Source organism: Bombina bombina, chromosome 5, assembly GCF_027579735.1.
Source record: "Bombina bombina isolate aBomBom1 chromosome 5, aBomBom1.pri, whole genome shotgun sequence".
In the NCBI taxonomy this organism is placed as follows: domain Eukaryota; kingdom Metazoa; phylum Chordata; class Amphibia; order Anura; family Bombinatoridae; genus Bombina; species Bombina bombina.
The window spans coordinates 108,912,384-108,935,094 of record NC_069503.1 but is presented as its reverse complement, the minus strand read 5'-3'; the positions used below and the strand labels follow the sequence as shown (position 1 = coordinate 108,935,094).

General features: G+C 36.8%; 1 protein-coding gene and 1 pseudogene across 1 annotated transcript in view; both read left to right on the top strand.

The window, feature by feature from the left end:
• Positions 1-20,960, top strand: part of LOC128660035 (zinc finger protein 208-like) — a 309,793-nt pseudogene extending 288,833 nt beyond the window's left edge.
• The window catches only part of LOC128660026 (gastrula zinc finger protein XlCGF26.1-like), a 375,584-nt gene continuing 357,016 nt past the window's right edge, over positions 4,144-22,711 (top strand). Inside the window, exons 1-2 of the mRNA XM_053713627.1 lie at positions 4,144-6,487; positions 16,817-16,932. The gene's annotated coding sequence lies outside the window, so the exon portion shown is untranslated. The remainder of the gene's footprint in view (positions 6,488-16,816; positions 16,933-22,711) is intronic.

Here is a 22,711-nt window from a genome sequence, read left to right as displayed (position 1 = left end):
GTAAGAACATTATCAGTCCAGAATCTTAGCTGTTCAGTGTGCAGCCATTTTGTTAGTGGAAAGTGCACTGTTATTTTTTTAATAATAAAAGCAAGCTACACTACAGACACATATTTTATACACACAAAAAAAATCTATAAGTAAAAGATCAAGGCAGCACATACCTTGATCAACCTTTTCTGCTACTGTCTCCTTATGCTCAGATCGTCACACAGTCCAACTTACAGTGACACTACACCCCCAGGCCAAAGAAACAAACCGTTCTTCTACTGCTCACTTGCTCCTCTACTGCCACACCCTGCTGCTATAGCACCAATTCTATCTCACTGCACAGTCAGGGGCTTATCTAGGATTGCAGCTCCGCCCCTACCCACCCCCAGGTGATGTCGCAATCCTCTGCCTACTTGCAGCGCCAACCCCCCACCACCACCAAATTATGTCACCATACTCACTTGACAAAAAAATATATATATTTTTTTATAAACAGCTGTATTCCAGTGTATCATTGGGGGGCCGTATTGTAATCGTTTCGCCACCGGTACTTTGAGACCCCTGGTCTAGTGCATCAATTGACTAGAAAGCAATGCTCACTTTACCCAGTGAATAAGCTGCTCTATACACTTATAACACTACACATGGCTTTAAAAATATAATATTATACCTTAAACAGAAATTACTGAATGACTGAACTCATTTACACAAACTACTTACTCATTTCATAAAAACTTTCAGATTTGTTTGTACTAAAATCATTATGCTGAGGACCCCAATAATATTAAAGTAAAGAACTGAAACAGAGCACTAACAAAACTGCATATTTCATTTTTTCTGTTCTTTTTGTATCTTTGATTTACTGGCAAATAATACTTTCTGTGCCCATGCTATAACAGTAATACGTTTATTTCTACAAAATTAAACACGAGAACTAATCTTGTTTAAAGTTGTAAAAGGAACCAGTGTTTTGTTGAGATAAGCAATCCTAATATTTGCTGACTCTTTGAATTAGGCTGTTTTAACATGAAGAGTGGGGGGGTAATTTATTATTTCAGTGACATTTATACACCTGTATGGTGTGTTTTTTACTTTAACAAATATTTTTACTATAAAAGGCTCACAGTGACTGGTGTCACAATCACATAGCAGATGATCAGCACCACATTATCCTACCTTGTCCATACACAGACCGACCCTGTACTCTTTACTTCTCACTCTAACCTGACCTCCTGCAGACTGCAGCTGAATCTCGGCAGTGCAATGTTTTATGAGACAAGTCTGATAAGACCACAACATAAATCATTTGTTCATCCCCCATGTGTCAGGCAACAGACACAGTCAACTTTACCGGCATGTTCTTTTATTTTTAAAAAACTTTTTAACCCCTTAACAACCGAGGACGTGCCAGGAATGTCCTACAAAAAACACCCTTAACGACCAAGGATGTTCCTGGCACGTCCTCTGGGGTTTGAAGCTCTGGAAGCGTTCCTGATCACTTCCAGCTGCTTCCAGGGAATTGCAGTGATACCTTGATATCCAGGCATCACTGCAATATCCTTTTTACCCCACCAATGCAGAGAGAGCCCTCTCTGCATCAGCCATCAATGGGGCCGATCATTGGTGGGTGGGAGCTGCATTAGGGAGATGGTTGGGAGGCCCCTCAATGTAAACTTCTGTCTGCCCTGTTATGGATCCGGACCTCAAGTGATGCGGTAGCGGCAGGGGGGGCGTGCACGCGCGTCGCAGTTACTGGTCAATTGAGTGAAGATAGTTGCAATCAATGGAAAGGAGGGAGAGGGAGGGTGGGATAAAAAGTGCTAGGGAAGGAATCTAGGAGGGGGAGGATGGGTAGGTTAATTACATTGTAGCTATTTTAGGGTTTATATTTATTTTACAGGTAACTTGGTAATTATTTTAACTAGGTACAATAGGCTAGCTATTAAATAGTTAATAACTATTTAATAGCTACCTAGTTAAAATAATTACCAATTTACCTGTAAAATAAATCCTAACCTAAGTTACAAATACACCTACACTATCAATAAATTAAATAAACTACAAATATCTAGACTAAAATACAATTAAATAAACTAAACTAAATATCACTGGCGACTTCAGAAATTTGTACTTACGCAGATTTCTGGACATCGCTGGTTTATCCGACTTACGGCACTTTAGCATCTGACGGCGGGGTATATTGGATAGCTCGAGTTGCAAGCTGAAACTACGGGCGGCGGGAGTTCCCTCGCTTGCGCCGCAAACTATGATCTATATCGGATCGCGCCCCCAGAACTTAAGATGGCGGGGACAATTGTGGGGTGGAGGAGGGAAGAGAGCTGTTTGGGAGGGATTAGGGGGTGGGATATGTCAGGTGGGAGGCTGATCTCTACACTAAAGCTAAAATTAACCCTGCAAGCTCCCTTCACTGCTGGGTATAATTCACGTGTAGCAACACCAAAAAGCAACACCAAAGACATATATGTCTGCTATTTCTGAACAAAGGGGATCCCAGAGAAGCATTTACAACCATTTGTGCCATAATTGCACAAGCTGTTTGTAAAGAATTTCAGTGAGAAACCTAAAATTTGTGAAAAAGTGCTTAATTTGTTTTATTTCATCGCATTTGGCGGTGATATGGTGGCATGAAATATACCCAAATGGGCCTAGATCAATACTTGGGGTTGTCTACTATACTACACTAAATCTAAAATTAACCCTACAAGCTCCCTAATTAACCCCTTCACTGCTGGGCATAATACATGTGTGGTGCGCAGTGGCATTTAGAGGCCTTCTAATTACCTTCTAAAAACCTAAAATTGTGAAAAAAATTTCAATTTTTTTATTTGATTGCATTTGGCGGTGAAATGGTGGCATGAAATCTACCAAAATGGGCCTAGATCAATACTTGGGGTTGTCTACTACACTACACTAAATCTAAAATTAACCCTACAAGCTCCCCACATGCTCCCTAATTAACACCTTAACTGCTGGGCATAATAAACGTGTGGTGTGCAGCGGTATTTAGCGGCCTTCTAATTACCAAAAAGCAACGCCAAAGCCATTAATGTCTGCAATTTCTGAACAAAGGGGATCCCAGAGAAGCATTTACAACATTTTGTGCCATAATTGCACAAGCTGTTTGCAAATAATTTCAGTGAGAAACCTAAAGTTTGTGAAAAAGTGAAAAAAAAATTATTTGATCGCATTTGGCGGTGAAATGGTGGCATGAAATATACCAAAATGGGCCTAGAATTAGTCTTCTAAAAAAAAATATATACATGTTATGGCTGCACAATTAACCGCACATGCTGTTTTAAACTGCGATTAATCGCCGCGGTTTAAAAACCGCGAGAGTACGCGATTTTCTTGAAAAAAAATAATTCTTTAATCTTCATGAAAACGGAGGCGGAGAGGGAGGATGAGAGGCGGACCAGTGTGCGGCCGTGGGCGGACCTGAGAATGCCCGCGAAACTGCCATTTTTGCAGTTTTTTTTTTTATTTAAATAAAATTCTAATAATTTTTTTATTGTAGCTCAGCCTCTGCAATTAATGCAAGTCAGATTGTTTTTTTATGATTGATGCTTGCTAGGCTAGTACTGCAGCAATAAAAAATCATTAATGGTGTTAATGCATTTTGGTGAGCAAAAATATCAAAATTAGCATGATGCTTAAATGTGCAAGCAATGCATTCATTGTGTCAAGTCTGCAATGCCCTATTAACTGTCCATGTGCAGCCACAAAATAGCAGCCCTAAGTATGCCTAACCAATTGTGTTTAAGAAAAAAAAAATAGCTAACCTAATAAAATATAAGTCAATTTAATATTAAATGTTACTTGCATGCCATGCTATGCTCTATTGCTCTTGAACACAAAACAAATTAATTAAATGTAGAAGAAAAGTGTTTTTTTTTACTTTTATGTCCCTCCCAGGCCATTACTGTTTCTGACTGTGTGGTTTCTGACTGTGAACAAACACAACACAGTCAGAAACAGTAATGGACTGGGAGGGACATCATCAAAGTAAAACACTTTTTTTTTATAAAATTTTCATTAATTTATTTTGGCTTTCCAAAAAGTAGAACTTGTCTCCCTCCCACCACCACCTTATTCTAAAAATATTTTATGTTCATTGTTCAACCAGCAGAAAATACTGCCTGACAGTGCCTGTGTGTCATCTACTCAAGTTCACCAAAGTCAGCCAACAGCTGTGGTTCCAGATTGCATCCTGTTTCTTCTTCTACAACAGCAACGACATCCTACAGCTTGTTTCTTCTTCTACAACAGCAAGGTCATCCACACATCCTAGTGCAGCCTGTTTCTTCTTCTACAACAGCAAGGTCATCCACACATCCTGCAGCCTGTTTCTTCTTCTACAACAGCAAGGTCATCCACACATCCTAGTGCAGCCTGTTTCTTCTTCTACAACAGCAAGGTCATCCACACATCCTGCAGCCTGTTTCTTCTTCTACAACAGCAAGGTCATCCACACATCCTGCAGCCTGTTTCTTCTTCTACAACCGCAAGGTCATCCACACATCCTGCAGCCTGTTTCTTCTTCTACGACAGCAAGGTCATCCACATCCTAGTGCAGCCTGTTTCTTCTTCTACAACAGCAAAGTCATCCTGCAGGTGCACTGCAACTATGAAAGCCTCTGTCTTCTACAACAGCTAGGTCAGCCATTCAGCCAGTGTCTTCTACAACAGAAAGGACAGTCATCCAAAGCCAGTGTTTTCTACAACAGCAAGGTCAGTACTCCAGAGCCAGTGTATTCTACAACTGCAAGGTCAGTCTCCTCCAGTGAAAGCCAGTGTTGCCTCAGTCTAAATAAAGATGGATATTAGCAACCCCATTGTTGTCGTCTTTAAAGTTTATATTTAAATAATTTCAATCAAGTGTATAAGCCTGTGGTCTCTTGTCTCTACTCAATCAAGGTGACTGCATCATCATTAAGCTAAGCAAGCCCATCGTTGTCTTCTTTATATTCAAGTGCAGCTAGCCTGTGTTCTCTCTTCAATCAAGGTGACTGCTTAATCAAGCGAGCCCATTGTTGTCGTCTTTATATTCAAGTGCAGAAAGCTAGTGTACTCTACTTCTCTTCAATCAAGGTGCCTGCATCATAGTACTAAGTATCAGCCTATTTTTTCTTCTTTAAAGTGCAGAAAGCCTGTGTTCTCTCTTCAATCAAGGTGACAGCTTAATCAAGCCCATCGTTGTCTTCTTTATATTCAAGTGCAGCTAGCCTGTGTTCTCTCTTCAATCAAGGTGACTGTCACTGCATCATATAGCACATTGTTGTCCTCTCTTTATATTCAAGACTTTCAAGTGCATGTGGTCTCTCTCTTGTCTTAATTGCAACAGAAGCATATATTTTATTCTTTAATTATTTATCAAAATAAATTGTGTGATTCTAATCAAAAATCTTTAAGAAGCTTTTTTAAGACTGCTTCCGTTGCGTCATCTCTGCAACTTGAAGAAGCTATACAAGCATCATCAGAGCTAGGCTAACTGCATTATCAAGGCCATTCAATAGTTCTCTGTCTTTGTATTCAAGTGCAAGACTGTGGTCTAGTCTATTTGTGCCACGGTTGCCACTTGCCAGTGACACCTGACCCTACTGATATTGACAGTGTGTGCGGTAGTATAATCTACTGATTCTCCTCATATTTTTTGGGCCAGCTGGTATTCTGTGCGTGGTACATACAATTTAAGATGAGTTCTGAAGAGCTGTCCGTGTCCAACAATAACGACGATGATGATGAAAATGATGTTGATGTTGCTACAGAATTGTTGGTGCCAAAGAAAAATTCCACATCAGTTGTTTGGGAATATTTTTGATTCAGAAAAGAGGATGAGAAACATAACCAAGTAATCTGCAAAACTTGTGCAACGAGTGTTGCAGCAAAACGAAGTAACACATCAAACCTGTTCCAGCACCTTAAACAGCGGCATAAGTAAATCTTTGAACGATGTATGTAAAAAAAAACCCTGGTAGAGAAAAGACAACACAAACAAGCTGTGAATATAAAGTTTAGCAGAAATCAATCAATCATAAAGGCATTGCAAACACACAGTGACATCACCATATTCGAAGACCTCAGAAAGGCATAGATAAATAACCAACGCTATTGCATATTATATATGCAAAGACATGGTGCCTGCATACACGATTAGTAAAGAAGGCTTCAAAAGAATTATACACACACTCGACAAGAGATACCAACTGCTATCTCGCAATTACTTCTGGAGAAAACTAAGTCTGTATCATATGTGAAACCAGTTCTGCATCTATTAAACACAAAGATACTGGCTCTGGAGGAAGATGATTCTGACCTTACCAAGACACTGAAATCCAAAATTCTTGAATATATATTATGAATAGAAAATGAAAAAGATGAGGATACTCAAGATCTGCTAGATATGGCATCATTCCTTGATCTACGATTCAAGACAACCTACATAAATGTGGATAAAATTACAAGCATCAAGGCCAAGGTGATGTCTGATATAGCCATTGTGTCTGAGCAGCAAGTCGTGCAGATTTAAAGTCAGCTGGCCAGCTAATTTCATTTCAATTAGCTTTGTGTGTCTTGAGTTCACTTGTGTGTGTATTATGTACTCTAACTATATTAGTGTTCTGTTATGTACTACAGAATAGCTGTGTGATGTAATATGAAAGGGAGTGTAGGATGTAAGGATTGCCCTTGTCAATGCTACATCCCCCATGTTTTCCTGGACAGTGGACACTCATTCAGCTAAATAACTAACAAATGCATCAGTGTGCATTGTAATAGCTTTACTGTACTTAGAATTTAGAAACAGAACCCACATCATGCTGCTGCACACTTAGCAGTTTTCAGGTTTCTCCATGCATGCAATGCATACACTGTTTCATATGTTACTCATACCACAGCTAGACTGACTGCCCAGTGCCCAAGAAAACAAAGGATAATGTGGTAAGAACTGGACAGCTATTTTCATTTCAATTAGCTGTGTGTGTGTTGAGTTCAGTTGTTTGTATTATGTATTGTAGTTGTTACTCTAACTATAACTGGTGTTCTACTTCTTACTGTATTCTGTGCTATAGCTGTAAAAATTAATGTAATATGACAGGCTGCAGGATGTCAGGATTGACTTTGTCAATGCCACATTCCCCATGTTTTCATGGACAGTCATTCAGCTAAATGACTAACACATGCAGCAGTGTGCTGCATTGTACTATCTTTACTTAGAAACACAAATCATGCAGCTGGAGCTGGATAGTCCTCAGTCAGCACTTTTCAGGTTTCTTTCTACATGCTGCACACACTGCTTCATATGTTACTCTTACCACAGGTAGACTGACTGCCCAAGAAAACATGGGCAATGTGGTAAGAACTGGCCAGCTAATTTCATTTAAATTAGCTTTGTTTGTATGTTTTGAGTTAACTTGTTGTTATGTACTACTACCTCCTGTATATAACTGTGTTGATGTGTTCTACTTCTTAGTGGTCTTTTATATAGATCTACTACTACAGAATAGCTGTGACTAGTGTGTGATTGTATATGACAGGCTGCAGGATGTCAGGATTGACCTTGTCAATGCAACATCCTTCATGTTTCCCTGGACAGTAACTCCTAAAATGAATAACACATGCAGCAGTGTGTGCATTCATTGTACTTACTTTACTGCTAATTGCACTTATATTTATTTATATATACAGAACTTTACAAGTCATACTGCTGTAAAGATCAATTTTCAGGTTTCTCCATGCTTACACTGCTTCATATGTTAATCATACCACTGTGTCCACACTTTTAGAATGACTGTCCAATAAAACATGAATGTTGTATGAACTTGTGTGTCATAAGACCTAATAACTGGTTAGTGGCTACTATTTTATCACATCACAGGCAGCAAATTTTATTGTAACTATTTTTTATTTTTTATTTTTATGCTCAAATAGTGTATTGGACATTGATAAACATGTACATTAAGATTCTGTAGCGTTAAATAAACTATTTAATGCTAAATGAAGGTGTTATAGTCATTTTTAATAAAATTGCGATTAAATCGCAATCGTGGTTTTTTTTTTCAAAAAAATCGCAATTTTTTTTTTTGGTCATATCGCCCAGCCCTAATACATGTCAAGGGATATTCAGGGATATCAGTGTTCCAATGTTACTAGCGCTATTTTTTTTAAAAAGTGGTTTGGAAATAGCAAAGTGCTTCTTGTAATTATTGCCCTATAACTTGCAAAAAATGCAAAGAACATGTAAACATTGGGTATTTCTAAACTCAGGACAAAATTTAGAAACTATTTAGCATGGGTGTTTTTTGGTGGTTGTAGATGTGTAATAGATTTTGGGGGTCAAAGTTAGAAAAAGTGTTTTTCCATTTTTCCTCATATTTTATATTTTTGTATAGTAAATGATAAGATATGATGAAAATAACGGTATCTTTAGAAATTCCATTTAAAGGCGAGAAAAACGGTATATAATATGTGTGGGTACAGTAAATGAGTAAGAGGAAAATTTCAGCTAAACATAAACACTGCAGAAATGCAAAAATAGCCTTGGTCCCAGACGGTCAACAAATGGAAAAGTGCTGTGGTCACTAAGGAGTTAAAGTCCCCCCCACCCCACTCACACACACAGCTGTTAAGTTTTATACAAAACATTTATGCACAGAAAAAATTAGTTTATAATATCCCTTTAATTATAACATATGTACACGTAATCAGAACCATTATTTACTATTATGTCTTTGAACCATTTAAAGGGACAGGAAACTCAACTTTTCTTTCATGATTCAGATAAAGCAGCGATTTTAAACAACTTTCTAATTTTCTTCTATTATCAATGTTTATTTGTTAACTTGGAATCTTCTGTTGAAAAACAGGGACATATGCTTAGGAGCCGGCCCATTTCTGGATCACTATATGGCAGCTGTTTTACAAGAATGTTATCCATTTACAAGAGCACTATATGGCAGCACTATTTCCTGTCATGTAGCGCTGCTGATGCCTACCTAGGTATCTCTTTAATATACTTTTCTTTCATGTAAGTGGCAAGAGTCCATGAGGAGAGAGCAAAGTTGCCCAAACCTCAAAATGCCTATACATAAACCTCCCACCTCACTCATACCTCAGTTTTACAAACTTGGTGCCATCATTGCAGGATGGTGAAACAAGTTGTGCTTGATTTCTTCTGTGAAAGGCGCTTCTAAGCATTTTGAAGCCCAATTCCTCTCAAAGTACAGTGTTTGTCTGAGGGATGTGAAGAGAGTATTGTCTGATGATGCCATGTTTTCACCTATAGGAAATCTATTCTAAGGCTCTCTGTAAATTCGGTCGTGGGGATTCATCTGTCACCTCCCTTTACAGATTGACATTATACTCCTCTACCATTACCTCTGCTGATATGTTTCAGTACTGGTTTGGCTGTCTGCTATATGTGGATGGGTGTCTTCAGGTAAGTATGTATAATTTTTTTAAGACACTCTCAACTATGTTTGGCACTTTAAGTTTTAAATATATATATTACATATATTTGCCATGAGTCAAGTCTATGTTTATTTCCCTTTGCAGTCTTAACAGTTTCAGAATGGAAAATTATGTTTTGGGAGGAATTTAGTTATTTTTTTCTTACCTGAGGTTCCAGCTAGTTGTAACTTCTGTCTTGTTTTTTCAAATTTTCGAGGGCAAATTAGGCACGCGATGATGCAAAATGCTTCCATTTATTGTGTCATTCCTGGAGCAAATATTTTTGGCCCGAAGGTTGCGTTTGTTGTGATGCGAATCACATAATTTCTTGCGTTTTTTTTTTACGCACATTTTTTTGCGCACATTTTTTTGCCGCAAAGTCGTGACTGTTATGATGCGAATCATGTCATTTCCTGTTAACCTTTGCGCCAAAAGTTTTTTTTCTCTGCATTTGCATCATCTTTGTTAGCGTCATTTTTGGCGCCAAAAAAATTTGTTATATTCAGTCTCCTCCTTTTTTTCCTCTCTGCTTTCATTTGTTACAGAGGGCTATGATGTTTGCATTCTTTTGCATATAAGTATTTTTTCATAAGCATTTTTTCCCCATTCCTGAAACTGCTATTTTGAGGAAATTGGATATGTTATCTAAATGTTATTTTTTTTCTTTTTTGTTACATTTTTCAAGATGTCTCAAACTGATGCTGCCTCTGTTACTGTAGGAACCAAGTTGTATGAAAACAAATCTACTAAAGCTAAGTGTTTATGTTGTAAATTGGCTGATCTTCCTTTTTCAGCTCAAGTATGTGGCACTTGTTATGAGAAATAGTTTTATGCTGAGAATGTTTCTATAAGTACAACTACATCTACTGTTAAACCTTCACAGTCTAATGTACATGATATTCCTGTAGATATTAAAGATTATATTGCTGAAGCCATAGATAAGCCTATGACTGCTATTCCGCCTTCAAATAAACGTAAAAGGTCTCTCCCTACTTCTCATAAATCTAATGAAGTTTGTATTGATCAACATAATACTGAAGTATTGTCTGCTGAAGAGGATTTCTCTGGCTCAGAGGATCCTACTTCAAACTCTGATATTGATAAATCATCCTTTCTTTTTAAGATGGAATATATACGTTCTTTGTTAAAGGGGTATTGACGAATCTAGTCCTCTTGATAACAAAAATAGCAAAAGTTTGAATTCTGTTTTTAAGACTTCTCAAGTTACTCCTGAAGTTTTTAAGACTTCTGAGGTTACTCCTGAAGTTTTTCCTATTACAGATGATATCTCTAATATGATTGCTAAGGAATGGTCTAAGCCTGGTACTTTTAATCCTTCTTCTAGATTTAAAAAATGGTATCCTTTACCTGTGTCCAATTTAGAGCTTTCTGAGAAAGTCCCTAAGGTTGATAGCACTATTTCTACTCTTGCCAAACGTAATACTATTCCTATGGAAGATAGTACTTATTTTAAAGATCCCTTAGATAAGAAGATTGAATCTTATCTTAGGAAGGCATATTTACATACTGGCTATTTTTTAGACCTGCAATTTCTATAGCTGATGTTGCTGCTGCTTCAACTTTTTGGTTGAACAATCTAGCACAGCAGTTATTGGATCCTGATTTGTCTAGCATTATTATCTTACTTCAACATGCTAATCATTTCATTTGTGATGCTAAATTTGATATTATTAAAATTGATATTAAATCTATGTCTTTGGCTATTCTATCTAGAATAGCTTTATGGCTTAAATCATGGAATGCAGATAATATGGTGTCTAAATCTAGATTACTATCTTTATCTTTTCAAGGTAATAATTTATTTGTTTCTCAATTGGATTCCAGTATCTCCACTATCACTGGGGAAAGGGAGTTTTTCTGCCCCAATATAAGAAATCTAAGCATAAATTTAAAGCTCCCAATCGTTTTCGTTCCTTTTGTCAGACTAAGGAACAAAGAACACTTCTTCCCCTAAGGCCCCTGGTTCCAATTGGAGACTGCCAAAGAATTGGATTAAAGCCTAGCCTTATAAAAAAACAAATACAGCCCCTAAGACTGCATGAATGTGTGGCCCTCAAACCAGTTCAACTGGTGGGGGGCAGATTGAAATTGTTTTAAGACATTTGGGCAGATTCTGTCCAAAATCAGCGGATTCAGGATATTGTTTCTCAGGGGTATCAAATAGGTGTCAGAATAAGACCTCCCATAGTAAGATTCTTTCTTTCCCATGTTCTAGCAAACCCTGTGAAGGCTCAGGCTTTTCTGAAGTGCGTTTTGGATCTAGAGTTTTCAGTGGTTATTGTTCCAGTTCCTCAACAGGAACAGGGTTTGGGTTTTTATTCAAATCTGTTTATTGTCCCAAAGAAGGAAGATTCATTCAGACCAATTCTGGATCTGAAAACTCTAAATCATTTTGTAAGATGGTGACTATAAGGACTATTCTGCCTATTGTTCAGCAAGGTCATTTCATGTCTTCAATAGGATGCTTATCTTCATATTCCGATTCATCCAGATCACTATCGTTTCTGAGATTCTCTTTTCTAGACAAGCATTACCAATTTGTCTCTCTTCCATTTGGCCTAGCAACAGCTTAGAGAATCTTTTCAAAAGTTCTTGGTGCTTTTCTATCTGTAATCAGACAGCAGGGTATTGCAGTGTTTCCTTATTTGGACGATATTTTGGTACTAGCTCAATCTTTTAATTTAGCAGAATTTCACACAAAACAACTTGTGTGGTTTCTTCAAAGACATGGTTGGCGGATAAATTTACAAAAGAGTTTCTTGATTCCTCAGACAAAGGTCACCTTTTTAGGTTTCCAGATAGATTCAATGTCCATGACTCTTTCTTTGACAAACAAGAGACAAATGAATTTAGTTTTAGCCTGTCTAAACCTTCAGTGGCTAAGTGCATGGAAGTTTTAGGTCTCATAACTGCAGCATTGGACACGATCCCCTTTGCTCATTTTCATATGAGACCTCTACAGCTTTGCATGTTGCACCAATGGTACAGGGATTATACTCCAATATCACAGTTGATATACTTAAATCCCAACATTCAACACTCTCTGATGGTTAAACCATCACCTTATTGTTCAAGGGGCCTCCTTTGTTCATCCTTCCTGGACTGTGATCACAACAGATGCAAGTCTTTCAGGTTGAGGAGCTGTCTGGGGGTCTCTGACAGCACACAAGGGGTTTGGGAACCTCAGGAGGCGAGGTTACCAATCAACATTTTAGAACTCTGTGCTATTTTTAGAGCTCTTCAGGCTTTGCCTCTATTGAAGAGAGAACTTTACATTTGATTACAAGCAGACAATGTCACTACAGTGGCATATGTCAATCATCAAGGGGGGACTCATAGTCATTCAGCAATGAAAGAAGTATCTCTGATACTTTCTTGGACGGAATAAAACTCTTGTCAAGTTTCTCTGATTCCTATCCCAGGGGTAGACAATTGGGAAGCAGATTATCTCAGTCGTCAGACTTTATTTATGGGAGAGTGGTCTCTCCATCTAGATGTGTTTTTTTCAATTAGTACAGATGTGGGGTCCTCCAGAAATAGATCTGATGGCCTCACGTCTGAACAAATAGCTTCCAAGAAACCTTTCCAGGTCCAAGGATTCTCAGGCAGACACGATGGATGCTCTAGCAGTTCTTTGGTCTTACCAACCTGCTTACATTTTTCTGCCTCTGGTTTTTCTTCCAAGGGTGATCTCCAAGATCATAATGGAACAATCTTATGTGTTTCTGATAGCATCAGCTTGGCCTCTCAGGTTTTGAGATGTCAAGATGTCCAGTTGCCAGCTTTGGCCGCTTCCTTTAAGGTCAGACCTTCTGTCTCAGGGTCCGTTTTTCCATCAGGATCTCAAATCTATAAATTTGATGGCATGGAAATTGAATGCTTAGTCATAGAGGTTTCTCTGACTCAGTAATTAGCACTATGATACAGGCTCGTAAGTCTGTTTCAAGGAAGATTTATTATCTGGGTTTTAAAACCTATATTTCATGGTGTTCAACTCATGATTATTCTTGGCATTCCTTTAGAATTCCTAGGATTTTACAGTTTCTTCAGGATGGTTTGGATAAGGGTTTGTATGTAAATACTTTGAAAGGACAAATTTCTGTTCTTTCTGTTTTATTTCATGGAAAGATTGCTAAACATTTACTGTTTTGTTCAGGCTTTGGTTCATATCAAACCTGTTTTTAAATCTATTACTCCTTGGAGTCTCAATTTGGTTTTGAAAACTTTACAGGCTCTTCCTTTTGAGCCTATGCATTCTCTGGACATTACATTGCTTTTTTGGAAAGTATTATTTATTTTGGCTATCTCTTCTGCTAGAAGTGTTTCTGAACTGTCTGATCTCTCTTGTGAGTCTCTTTATCTGATTTTCTATCAAGATTTTGCCTAAAGTTGTGAATTCTAACAACATTAATAGGGAAATTGTTGTTCCTTCCTTGTGTCCTAATCCTAAGAATTCTCTTGAAAGGTCTTTACATTCTTTTTATGTGGTAAGAGCTTTGAAATATTATGTTGAGGCTACTAAAGATTTCAGAAAGACTTCTGGTCTATGTGTTATTTTTTCTGGCTCCAGGAAAGGTCAGAAAGCTTCTGCTGTTTCTCTGGCTTCTTGGTTGAGACTTTTGATTCACATAGCTTATTTGGAGGTGGAGCATTCTAAGACTCAGAGAATTACAGCTCATTCAACTAGATCAGTTGCCACTTCTTGGGCTCTTAAGAATGAAGCTTCAGTTGATCAAATTTGCAAAGCAGCAAATTGGTCTTCTTTGCATACTTTTTCTAAAATGTAGCATTTTGCAGCCTTTGATAGAAAGATTCTTCAGGTAGTTGTCTGAATTTGATTCTGATGCCTTTGTTTTGAGTTTTTTTTATATTTTTAAGAAAAAAATTAATTATTTTTTAGATTTAATTTCTCAGCGGTAATAGCTGTTTTTATTTTATCCCTCCCTCTCTAGTGACTCGTGGACTTCCATATCTCTGGTATTATATCCCATATGTAACTAACTTATGGACTTGTGCCACTTACATGAAAGAAAACATGAATTTATCACAGTTATTTATTTCATAGTGGCAAAAGTCCATGAGACTAACCCTTTTTTCTGGTTATGATTTTTTACCAAGAGAGCAAAGCAAAATTGGTGATAAAAGTAAATTGGAAAGTTGTTTAAAATTACATTCCCTACTTAAATCATAAAAGTTTTTTGGGGACTTGACTGTCCCTTTTTAAAATAACAATTTCCATCAATAAAAACATAATATAATGCTGTATCCTGAGATATTTTAGGACACAACAGAAAATACTCCCACATTTAAATAAATAGTTTGTTTCCTCCTTGCATATATCTATATGATAATCACACCCTGAGGGGGAGGCAGGGACTCTGTATTCATCTGACACTAGAGGGGACAATAGACATCTATATGAGAACAAAAGTCCAGGTGTGACCCTCTCATTGTCTCCCAACTGACAAGTTGTACTCATGTGAGTCACACAGAGAAAGGTGACACTCCCACATTTGTATAAATATCTGTGTAACACTCAGTGATATCACAGGAGGAACCAGAGAGACTTCATACTTACAGAGCTTCTGCTAAACGGTAATATGCAAACCCTGACATAAATCTTTATTAACAGCCTCACACTGTTGTGTTTTATATAATGATGAGAAAATAGTGTTCTGCATTTGTTATGATAGAGATAAACGATTTCACTTCATGTAAGAAACTGAGTTTATGTAAAAAAAATCCTCAATTGTACTTATTTAATTTGTTTTCTTTATTTTCCATGCTGTGTTAATGAATGTATTGCTTAGTTTTTCCATTAAAAATGCTAATTTAGTACATAATAATTTACTGCATTTTGTAAAATGAATGTTTGTAGCAGAAACAAGCCATATTTTCATGCTTGTCCAAAAATACATTTGTGGGGGTTGTTCCTGTTAACAGATGAGTAATAGCTTTTTTAAGTATCAGCCAATTAGAATCCTGTATTTCCCTATAGGTTTATAATTAACTGTAGAGCCCAGATAAACCATTTTCATTTAATATTAGTGTGAAGCTGCTATTTGCTCCTGTAATAAATATCACTCAGCTTATGGCCCTGTTGTATCAGTCTCATCACATTTACTGATCTAATCATAAATATCTTGTGATCTGCATATTATTTTATTTCTAATGAGGTTATTTTATAATACATTTCTTATTTCTATTAGCTGCACCTGTTTATCATCAGAACGTTTATCCCATTGATCTGTGACTAATTCTTGTTGTTAGTAAAGACCTTAGTAAGTGTATTCTGCACCTTCAGCTGCTGCTGTTTATGTCACATCATCACAAACTTAAAGGGACAGTGTTTTTGCTTAAAAGAACAAGAAACCCCAAATGTTTTTCATTATTTAAATAGAACATATAATTTTCAGCAACTTTCCAACTGACCTCTATTTTGATATTTTCTTTATTCTCTAGGTATTCATTACTGAAGCAGCAACAATGCACTACTGGGAGCTAGCTGAGCACATAAGGTGAGCCAATGACAAGAGGCTTGTATGTGCCACTAATCAGCAGCTAGCGCACCATAGTGCATTTTATGCTTTGCCACAAAGGTCCCCAAGGGAATAAAGCAGATTTGATAATAGAAGGAAATTGGAAAGTTGTTTAAATTTGAATAATAAAAGTGTAATTGTGACTTTGCTGTCCCTTTAATGCGTTTCTAATGACTTGTTTTACCGGTGTATAAAATAGTATAAAGTGTATGGGAAATTTCACCTTTAGCTCTAGTTTTTATGTGAAATAACTGTTTGCTGTTTGTAATTTATTTTCATTATTAAATTGTACACAGCCTTTTAAATGACCTGAGGCAGCGGCTCCTACTTAGCATATGCAGGAGTTCACATTATATAAAAACATGAGTCTGTTATTGGCTGATAGCTGTCACATGTTACAGGTGCAGAACTACATTTAGAGAATACAATTTTAAACAACTTTACAATTTACTTCTATTATTTGCTTCCTTCTCTTGTTATCCTTTGCTGAAAGATTTATCTAGGAAAGCTCAGGAGCAGCAGAGAGCCTATGTTCTAGCTGTTGATTGGTAGCTGAATATGTATATATATATCTATTGTGATTGGCTTACCCATAAGTTCAGTTAGAAACCATTAGTGCATTGCTGCTACTTCGACAAATGATACCAAGAGAATGAAACAAATTGATAATTAAATTAGAAAGTTGTTTACAATTGTATTCTCTATCTTAATCATGAAAGAAAACTTTGGATTTTATGTCCTTTTAATCAGAACCATTATTTATTATTATTTGTCTAAACCATTTAATATACTTTTTACAGACTCAGCCAGAGCACTGAGAGATATCAGGTATTGATGTAACTGGAGTGAATAAGGGAACCTTCTTCCTGAGCACAGACATTGGAGCCTGTTATCAGCATGAACTCATATGTGTTAGGTGAGTAAAATAGATATTATGCTGACTTTAAATACTGAGAAAATTAGAATAGATCACTCATTAAACAAATATAAACTATTATATTTATATCTGCATCTTTAAGAACATTTGTGTCAGTGACGTTATAAAGAAGGAGCAACTCCTATTTTGCTGAGGAGTAGGGTAAAAAATACTACTCCCCCTCTGTCCTTTTAGACAGACTATGTCTAACAACTGCCTAACCTCACCCCAAGACCTGGTTCATTACTCAGAACACCTGCACCTTCCCCTGTTCTGACCTCGCTCATGGAACACCCACAACTCCCCCAGTGTTCCCCACCCCAGAACCATCACTGATTTGTGTGCTTAATTTTACAGTGAGTATTATTAAACTTTTGGCTGCTATATAAATAGAAGAACCACAGCCAAAAGCTAAAGATTATCATAAGGTCACTGCTTCTTACCCTCTCAAAACATCTCACACTGATTATAAGTCTGTGATGATTAAGACATCATGTTCTCACCCATTTGGCTGAGCATAAGTGAGGCAGCACTGTTAGTGCATTTGCTTGTGCAATGTTAAATGAGGATGGTGGACGTCACCTCTCTTGCCCAGAATACAGATGTACTTGTTCCCTGGCTGAGAATATGCGGCCCTATAACTTGTTTTCATCAGTAATCAGTCATTTAGTTTACTATAGTGTAGTAATGTTTACTTTCTATGTCATCCTTTTTTAATTTGTGATTTACAGGTAAATAAATATAAAAACACAAAACGGAAGACATTTTTGAGTATAACATTTTTTTTTTTTATTGAGATGGATTATATTATAAATGAAAAAAGTCATATTTTTCTTTACTCTATTTCTTTTTATGTAGACAAACACATCAATAGTTCAACTATCTATCCTTCACTACAGGAAGCAACAGAATCATACCGCAAACTCCATTAGTCTTAGACACCAATGACTATTCACAAACATTGGGGATATCACAGCAGATAATTAAAGGAGATGGTGAATTGGCAGGAACTGGGAAGCAATCATTATGTACAGAGAGTAATTTAGTCATCAAACAAGAGGACAACATTTATGAGTTATCTATTGAAATTATTATCCCCGAGCATAAACCACACCTATTTACTGAGATTTCAAAACCTATTAAAGAAAGGAAAAGGCTACAGTCTAGCCAAGTAATTCATACAAAGGAGCAACCTTTCCAATGTACAGAATGTGAGATAAGCTTTAGATGGGAGTCACATCTACTAGAACACCACAAAATTCACACAGGTGAGAAACCACACACATGTACTGAGTGCAGCAAATGTTTTACACAAATGGATCATCTGAAAACTCAGAAAAATATTTACACAGGAGAAAAGCTTTTCACATGTACAGAGTATGGAAAAGTTTTACACGAATGGATTGTCTGAAAACTCATGAAAGGATTCACACAGGAGAAAAGCCGTTCACATGTACAGAGTGTGGAAAAAGTTTTACACAAATGGATTTTCTGAAAGCTCATGAAAGGATTCACACAGGAGAAAAGCCGTTCACATGTGCAGAGTGTGGAAAAAGTTTTACACAAATAAGTAGTCTAAAAACTCATGAAAAGATTCACACAGGACAAAAGCCTGTCCCATGTACAGAGTGTGGAAAAAGATTTGCACAAATGAGTCAACTGGAAATACATGAAAGGATTCACACAGGGAAAAAGCCGTTCACATGTACAGAGTGTGGAAAATGTTTTATACATAAGAGTCATCTGAAAACTCATGAAAAGAGTCACACAGGAGAAAAGCCATTCATATGTACAGAGTGTGGAAAAAGTTTTACACAAAAGAGTTGTCTGAAAAGTCATGAAAGGATTCACACAGGGGAAAAGCCGTTCACATGTACAGAGTGTGGAAAAAGTTTTACACAAATGGATCATCTGAAAACTCATGAAAGGATTCACACAGGAGAAAAGCCTTTCACGTGTACAGAGTGTGGAAAACGTTTTACACAAATGGATCATCTGAAAACTCATGAAAGGAGTCACACAGGAGAAAAGCCATTCATATGTACAGAGTGTGGAAAAAGTTTTACACAAAAGAGTGATCTGAAAACTCATGAAAGGATTCACACAGGAGAAAAGCCTTTCACATGTACAGAGTGTGGAAAAAGTTTTACACAAATGGATCATCTGAAAACTCATGAAAGGAGTCACACAGGAGAAAAGCCGTTCATATGTACAGAGTGTGGAAAAAGTGTTACACAAAAGAGTGATCTGTAAAAGCATGAAAGGATTCACACTGGAGAAAAGCCTTTCACATGTACAGAGTGTGGAAAAAGTTTTACACAAAAGAGTGATCTGAAAAAGCATGAAAGGATTCACACAGGAGAAAAGCCGTTCACATGTACAGAGTGTGGAAGAAGTTTTACACAAAAGAGTTATCTGAAAACTCATGAAAGGATTCACACAGGAGAAAAGCTGTTCACATGTACAGAGTGTGGAAAAAGTTTTACACAAAAGGGTGATCTGAAAGCTCATGAAAGGATTCACACAGGAGAAAAGCTGTTCACATGTACAGAGTGTGGAAAAAGTTTTACACAAAAGGGTGATCTGAAAACTCATGAAAGGATTCACACAGGAGAAAAGCTGTTCACATGTACAGAGTGTGGAAAAAGTTTTACAGAAAATAGTAGTTTGAAAAAACATGAAAGGATTCACACAGGAGAAAAGCCGTTCACATGTACAGAGTGTGGAAAAAGTTTTACACAAATGGATCATCTGAAAACTCATGAAAGGATTCACACAGGGGAAAAGCGTTTCACATGTACAGAGTGTGGAAAAAGTTTTACAGAAAAGAGTTGTCTGAAAAGTCATGAAAGGATTCACACAGGAGAAAAGCCTTTCACATGTACAGAGTGTGGAAAAAGTTTTACACAAAAGAGTAGTCTGAAAAAGCATGAAAGGAGTCACACAGGAGAAAAGCCGTTCACATGTACAGAGTGTGGAAGAAGTTTTACAGAAAAGAGTTTTCTGAAAAGTCATGAAAGGATTCACACAGGAGAAAAGCCGTTCACATGTACAGAGTGTGGAAAAAGTTTTACACAAAAGAGAAGTCTGAAAAAGCATGAAAGGAGTCACACAGGAGAAAAGCCTTTCACATTTAAAGAGTGTGGAAAAAGTTTTCCACAAATGAGTATTCTGAAAAAACATGAAAAGATTCACAAGGGAAGAAACCTTTCACATGTTTAGAAAGTGGAAAAAGGTTCTTAATGAAATCCGGTATCACTAAACACCAAATATTTAGACACAAACTTTATATACACAGTGTACAAACCTTTTTTACAATTATCCTAGAGGACAAACTCTCTAAATAGAAGCATCAAAATGGATGATATTGTAAATAATACTTTCTAAATCCCAGTTACAAAAGCCCCAGATTTAAAGTGCCCCCGTGCACCTCAATTTCTCTCATATAAATGTGATAGAATACAAACACGACACAGAAATATACAGATCTGTCCTCATACTGACCAGTTTACACAACCATTCTACACCAAAGCACCCCCAGTGTTGTTTATTAATATGTCAGTGTTAGGAGTTGTACGTTTGATTTACATAGGGGAGAAAATAGTTACATTTACAGAATAAAGGAGTCTTTATATGAATAGAGCTTTAAAAACTTAAATAAACAAGAACAGTCTCAAATGATTGACTTCTGGGAGATATATTTAATGTGCACATCATGTGGATAAACCTTTTCTTATAGCAATAGATGCTTAGCATAGTACATGTTATATACCAGAGGAATTACTGAGGGGAAACTGATTTTATTTAATGAGACACAATATCAGTAACGTACGTGATCATAATCAGTTTAATTTAAATGGCTACTATAACTAAAGGGGAACATTATATATCTGATAAATCCCTTTGTATCAAGAGCACAAGTGTTAGGTATATTTATACCATTGTGTGCATATATCATGTAATGCTCCTTTTGACTATATAATGATATACAATGTTTTTTCATGCAAATAAAAAGTGATTATAATCCAGACCAGTATTTTGTGTTTTTTTGTATAATTATAAACACAATATCACCGAATAATTAGGAAAACATCATCAAAGACAGAAGCCAAATCTGACAATGAAAGTTAAACGCTGATAATTCAGATAGAGCAGGAATTTTACCCAACTTTCCAATTTACTTCTATTATCTAATTTGCTTTGTTCTTTTGGTATCCTTTGTTATTGAGTAAACCTAGGAGGCTGATATTATATGAGCTTATGGGCGTGCACATGTATTTAGCACTCTGTGCAGCAGTGTTTGTAACTATGTATAACAGCTATAAATGTTCTTGCAAACTCTGCTGTCTGAAGATACCTGCACGCTCCTGAGTTCACCTAGGATTACCGTTTAACAAAGTATACTAAGAGAACTAAGCACAATGGATAATAAATTAAAACTGGAAAGTTGTTTGAAATGTTATGTTCTATCCAATCTATTTAAGTTTAATTTTGACGTTACTGTTGATGTTACTGTCCCTTTAACAGTACATAAAACAATATCAAATTAACCCCCGACCTTCACCAACCCAGATTATTAATCTCCAGCAAGGCTTTATACACAGACATTTTCTGTTACTTTAATCATACTTAAAAGGATAGGAAATCACACTTTCATGATTCAGATAGAATGTGTAGTTTTATGACACTTTTTTTTATTTTATTTTCATATAACAGTTTTATTGTTTGATATTAATATTGTACAATGCACTTTACATGTTATACATTTGCATTTTGAATACCAGTTGTTGAAACAGCATTGAAACAAAAGTCCTGACCTAACCTTAACCCGGGAGGCTGATAATATACCGTTGTCCATAGTTTTAGTTCAAGATGAAGCCAATACCTGGTTAGGTAGTATCCTATTTGAAATAAACAAACCTTAACAATATACATAGCAAATCTAAAGAAAAACTAAAAACAAATATACAAATAAAAATACCTGTCAGCTGCTTATAATATAGTTTGAGTGTGTTTCTATATCTTTGGGGAAATTTAATGAAGATTTATGCAGTCTATACGTCTCTACTTATCTCCTCACCTGAGAAACTGAGCAATATCCATCTCTCCCTATTTGGTTCTCTTAGACCCCTCAGAGGTTGGGGATTTGGGGAAGAAGAGGAAAAAGAAAAGAGGGAACAGAACAGGACAGTGTAAGATCCGGCCGTCTCTGGTCAGTCGGTAGTCCTGGAATTGATATTCACGTGAACAGGGTTAAAACGTCTCAAACCGTCATCCCACAGGAATCTTATGTCAGCTAGCAAGTGTAGCCACTCTTGGTATAACCATATTCTTCCAAGATTAGTAAGTCTGTCACTTTGTCCGTCCAATTTGTCAATGTCAGTGTGTGGGGGTCTTCCAATGTAGTGCTTTAACTCCTGTCAAGCCTATCTGAAGTAAAGCGAGTCTAAGTTTACATGGTAATCTCGGCAGGTCATTCAGCAAAGCAATTCTAGTTGTCAGAGAGAAATCTCTGCCCAGAAGCAATCGGAGACACCTCTCTATAGCTCTCCACATGGGTTGGACCTTAGGGCAGTTCCATCACATGTGGAGATAGGTGCCTCTTGCCTCACAGCCCCTCCAACACTTTCCCAATGTTTCGGGGTAAATAGATTGTAACCTCACCGGGGTGAGGTACCAGCGTGATAGCACTTTAAAATTAAGCTCCAATGCTTGGGGTGAAGTTGAGGCTTTCTTTGTTCGTGTGAAAATGGATTGCCACTCATCTCCCTGTATGTCA